The 5,495-nt window shown below is 41.7% G+C and overlaps 1 long non-coding RNA gene across 1 annotated transcript in view; it reads left to right on the top strand.

Moving 5' to 3' along the window:
• LOC128349928 (uncharacterized) overlaps positions 1-5,495 on the top strand; it is a 29,333-nt gene that overhangs the window by 5,588 nt on the left and 18,250 nt on the right. Inside the window, exon 2 of the long non-coding RNA XR_008319073.1 lies at positions 1,161-1,237. This is a non-coding gene — a long non-coding RNA (uncharacterized LOC128349928). The remainder of the gene's footprint in view (positions 1-1,160; positions 1,238-5,495) is intronic.

Here is a 5,495-nt window from a genome sequence, read left to right as displayed (position 1 = left end):
TTAAATAATTAACTCATTAGAGAAACATCAGGAGCATCTAATTGTTTTAAAAGGGAGGCACAATGCAGTCCTTCAATTAACCCTTTGGGTGTTGTAGTCTCAACATCTGCTGTATTCCTTTCTCAGCAACTATTTGTGATTCTGATTTTTCACTTGTTCTATTGCCCAGAAGGTAAAATCTGTGGGTTTGTGGTTGTGTTCTAAAAGGTTTTCTGTAAAGGGATCCTCCAGTGCATGTGTTCTGAATATTGCATTTGTGTTCTACAAAGCACTTCTTGAAGTTTCTGGAGGCTTTTGCTATGTACAATTATCTGCAAGGGCACTCAATCACATAAACCACATGGCATGTATTACATGTGGAAAATTGTCTTAGAGTATGCTTCCTATTGCCAATGGGATTGCAGATCTCCACGCCCCCTTGCACGCCTGTTTGAAATATATACAGTTACCACGTGGGAAATGTCCTAATAATCTGCCTAGGGACACAAGGGGATGCTAAAGAGAGTAGGTTTTCTTAAAGCCACATTCAAAGAATCCACGAGAAAGATCATCCTCCACTTCTACGTGCTCTCTATACCCTTCCTGCGCTTTGATTGGGTGAGGAAGGGAGAGGAGGAAGGTGGAGACTTCTCTGCAGCCCCTAGCACAGGAGGCACTCTGCAATAGAGCCAGTCAGCCGCCTGAGATGCTGGTGCAGAGCTCAGGAAGATTAGCTGACCTGTCCTGATCCTCCCATAACTTGCTCGAAATAAGGCGATTGGGGAAGTCCAAAGAGGGTCAGTCCGAGGCAGAACAGGCAGGTTTCAGCAACGGTGGGGGAAATAATCCCTGTTTACTGAGCAGAGGAGTTCCTCTTGGAGCGACAACTGAACTGTCCCAGGTCATCCCAGCAAAATGTCTTAGTCGTTTTCTCCCTCGGGTGAGAGGACTCCAGCCTTAGATGCTTGGCTTCGCTCCCCTCCCGCCCCCCACACCTTTCAAACTCTTTGCTGAGAAGGAGAATGATGTGAATTCTTCTGGGGTGCGGGAAAGAAAAAATGGGCCAGGGATTTCATGAGTATGATAACCTCAGATGTTTTCTTCTGGAAGCAAATAAAAGCCGCGGGGGAGGAGGAAGGGAAGACTCTTTCTTTCTTTTCTTTTCTTTTCTTTTCTTTCAGAAAATGGCAAGTTCTCCCGTCTTGCTGTATGTTGCTGTCTGGCTCTTGTAGCTGAAAACAGCAGAGGGATGCCTTTGGTAGGTCGGCTACAGTCTTTAAAATATGGACATGATCTTCTGATCTTTTAAAAAAGAACTTTAACATTAGTAAGATTCGAATTCTTAAGATGTATTTCTCCCCAACAAGCTAATTCACTCCCTGTGAAGTGAAAGCCAGCCAGGCAACCTTATGAGTCCTCCTCCTTCTCCATTGTGTACTGAGCTGTGGCGCCTTCCCTGAAATGGCATGTGAGGCGTTCCAGGACACTTGGGGGGGGGGTCTGTAGAAAACACCTTGGCATCCTGGTCCCATACACTGAATCCTAGGCCGCCTGTGCTGTTCCCCACCACTTGCTGGCCGTGTCTATTTTCCAGCCCTTTAAATCTGTACTTTTCTGTATGCTGGGAGGCATCACTTGGATAGATGTAAGTCTGGCAAGCGGGATTCTCCTTTTGATGGCTGCTGAACTTGCCTGTGATGTGGATCCAGGACTCCCTGCCTAAAACTCTCTTGTGTTAGCTTTTGGATGGAGAGGCTGAGTGGTTAGAGTTTGGATCTGGAGGTGGGGTTTGCAGGTCAGGCTGAGTTTATTTCTCTCCATGAATTTGGAAGTCAGCATAACAATCGGGACTGGTGATGGAATGGATTTAATTCCGATGTACCTGGCTGGCGTGGAGGGTGCACACATCCTCTCTAGGGCCTTCTGTCCTCGTCGTCTTCCTCCTCCTCCTCAACAGTGGCACTTGTCCCCAAAGACCTACTCTAAAGCAGAAAGGGTCTCAGTCTGGTCATAACCATGTTTACAAGACTGCTTTTTAAACTTGAAACCAGTTTTAATTCTTGCCGTATTTTTCTTTGGATTATGTAAACTGTCTCAGGGTTTTTGTGAAAGGTGGTACACATGTTTAAAAAAATAAATCTGACTCGACTAGTAGTTTTCTTTTGCCTATTCAGTTAGAAAGCTGTGTGGTAGGGAGGAAATATTGCTGAAGCAGAGAGAGAGCTATTGCCCCCTCCCAGTTATATCAAACACTGGGAGAGGGGGGCTTCGCAAGTGGGTTGGTGGGTGTGCCCGCCGTCCAGCTTCCAGAGGGCTATAAAGAGAATCTGACATGTTTCTGTTGGAAATTCTCTGTGTGAGAGAATCCCTTTCTCATTATAGCAGAGTGCACAGAGGCACAACGCAGTGGAAATTTAGTTAGGCATGCGTGCTGAGAGTAAAGTAACTTGGAGCCAATTCATAGTTTCAAATCCATATATAAGGCATTTATTAAGGAACTCCATTCTAGATAGGAAAGTGAGGAGTTAGGATCTCTAATCTATCTATCTAGCTGGATTCAGATGGATTCTGCATCTTCTCTGCACACATGGTGAGAGAGGCTTGCCATGTTGCAAGGTAGAAGGGCAGGTAGGGAAGAGAGGAAGGAAGGAAGGAAGTTAGTCCCTAAGAGTAGCAATCTGCACTTCAAAGGGATAGTGTCAGAGCAGTGGAGAAGGGATGACCAATGTCTTGACCCTCTAGCCCTCTGACTTACTAGTCTGTCCTCCACTGTCTGAGACAAGAGACCGCACAAAGTCCTTTAACTTCCAACAATTTCTGTCAAATTGGGGAAGGAGCAAAGGCATTTATTCTGGAAAGCGAAGCATGCTCAGGACCAACTCAGGACTACACTGGGGGCTGTGGTAAAACAGAGTAAAGCAGGGGTTTCAAGCCAGCTGTTTTTGGGACTACAACTCCCTCCATCTCCAGCCAAGGCAGTTCTAGCTGGACATGGTGGCGTCCAGCCACAGCTGGGGAACTCATGGCTTGATTTCCCAGACTCATGGTGGAGCTAGAAGAACAGACCTCTCACTCACTGAGAATAGAGCAGTCTTGATCACACATATACATTTAGTTCTTGGTAAGAAATCATCATGCAAGGATGGCTGGGAGAGGGGGCAGCAAGGGCCTCAAACCAGTGCTCCCCCCACCACTTCCCTCCTATTTGTTTCAGAAATTTAATATGTAGGTCAAAGCTCACCTACCCATAAATGTACTTTGGAAATTCTGTGCCCTCCCTCTGTTATTATTATTTGTTGTTATCATTTTGTAAGTGCCACTACTGTTCATTACTGTCCTTCAGGAGAGTCCTTAAAACCTATCTGTTTGTTCTGGCCTTCCAGGGTTTTTAAACTGTCATAAACTGTTTTAAATTGTTTTAAGTGTTTGCCCTAGTTTTCCAGGGTTTTAAACTGCTGAATGTTTAATTGGATTTCTTCTGTTTTTAGAGTTTTGATTTTAATTGTTAACTGGTTTTAATGGGTTTTTTTCTGTTGTAAATGGCCCTGACGGTATATAAATTGAATAAATAAATAAATTAAATTAAATGCATTGGTAGGATTGCTCTAACTTTAAGCAGAACTAATTGTTATGTCATATGCTTTAGGTTAGATTTGATATGTGAGAATCGGAGATTGGGAGGGATGGAAACTGGAGAATACTGTTAGGGATGTGCTACAAATTCCATACTTGTACATCTGTGTATATGCACTACACTACTGATAGCCACAGGTGCCATTACTACCTTAAATAGGGAAATCAAACAGCTATCCCATCAAAACCACATAAGATATATATTCCTATTAAGATGTACAAAAATACTATTAATCCTCATCAAGAAGGCAAGCACATTTTATAAAAGGAAATGCCAAAAAATGTGAACAAACAAAGGATGAATCTTCTCTAATCCCTCCACATAAGTAAAGATACATTTGAGAACGATGTTGGACCTGCTTCTGAACTTTAAAAAGTTTTGGAATTTTGTAAGATATTGCATAACACAAGCATTAGCAGCTAAAAAATGCTAACTTGGAAGTAGTTTACATGTTCTTTATACATTAACATACAAAAAGAGACTATTTTATGAGACAAAGAATCAAAACATTGCTAGTGTGGAATGCACTCCTGGCAGAAATCTGCAATTTGAATTCTTTACTGGCCTTCAGGAGAGCTCTTAAAACCTATCTGTTTGGCCTGGCCTTCCAGGGTTTTTAAATAGTTGCAATTGGTTTTAATGTTGTAACCTGGTTTTCAGGGTTTTTAAATTGTTGTGATTGTTTAATTACTGTTTTATGATGTTTTAATTGTTAATTGTTTTATACTATTTTATAATTTTTGTTTTATTTGTTAACTGATTTTAATGGTTTTGTTTTAATTGTAAACTGCCCTGAGACATTTCGGAAGGGCGGTATAAAAATTGAATGAATGAATGAATAAATATAATACACAGGTTTTGACAGTGCTGTATCTCAACCTATTTATTGTAAATATGCTCCTGGACTTCTGCCTCCCCTTCAAGTTCTCATAGGACAATATCTTGGCCAGCATCGTGCACTTAGCTTACACTGCATATGCAAGAAACACATAATCCTCTCAATGAGAAGAGAGACATTTGGGAAATCAAAAGCAGCTTTTAAAATTTCTATCTTGTGCAACATGGGAAGCATCTATCCAAATATACATCCCCATTTCTAAAGGCCCTTTACTGGAAAAAGCATTCTCAAAAGAAAGGCCTTTCTCGGGGCTTTAGTGGTACCACAACTGTTGCACTTGTGTCTAAAGACCTGCTCTAAAGCTAACAGGGTCTCAGTCTGGTCATAACCCCTGCTAATTTGGCAAAGAGGCACCTTTTAATGTGGTGATTCTCTTTATTCAGCAGGGGGAGAGTAACTGGCCCTATCCACCCCCAGCACGATACCTCCAGTGACTGTTGCTGGTTTCTATCTCGTTTTAGATTGGGAGCCTTCTGGGGACAGGGATCCATCTTATTTATGTATTATTTCTCTGTGTAAACTGCCCTGAGCCATTTTTGGAAGGGCGGTATAGAAATCAAATAAATGAATAAATTAAATAATCATTGTTATGAGACTGATTTTTAAACTTTAAATCTATTTTCTAAAATTTGCTATATTTTTATTTGAATTATATAAATTGTTCTAGAATAGTTATTAAAGGTGATATACAAATTAAAAATAAAATAAGGATCAGACTAGTATTTTTGTGCACTTACCTGTTCAATTAAAAAGCTGTACTAAAGGTGGTATGGAGCAGATACTGCTGACGTAGAGAGTTTCGGCCACCACTCTTCCTGCCCCCCTGCAAAATATATCCAGCACTGGGAGAGGAGTGGAGGTTGGTATGCATGTGTGTATATATCCAGCTTCCAGATCCAGAAAGCTGAAAAGAGAAACTGACATGCTTGTGTCAAGTGTGTGTGTGTGATGACTATAGGCCACTGTTGCCAGCACTGCTATTCT

The sequence above is a fragment of the Hemicordylus capensis genome, chromosome 1, assembly GCF_027244095.1.
Source record: "Hemicordylus capensis ecotype Gifberg chromosome 1, rHemCap1.1.pri, whole genome shotgun sequence".
NCBI classification, from domain to species: domain Eukaryota; kingdom Metazoa; phylum Chordata; class Lepidosauria; order Squamata; family Cordylidae; genus Hemicordylus; species Hemicordylus capensis.
This window is presented reverse-complemented; position numbering and strand designations above follow the sequence as displayed.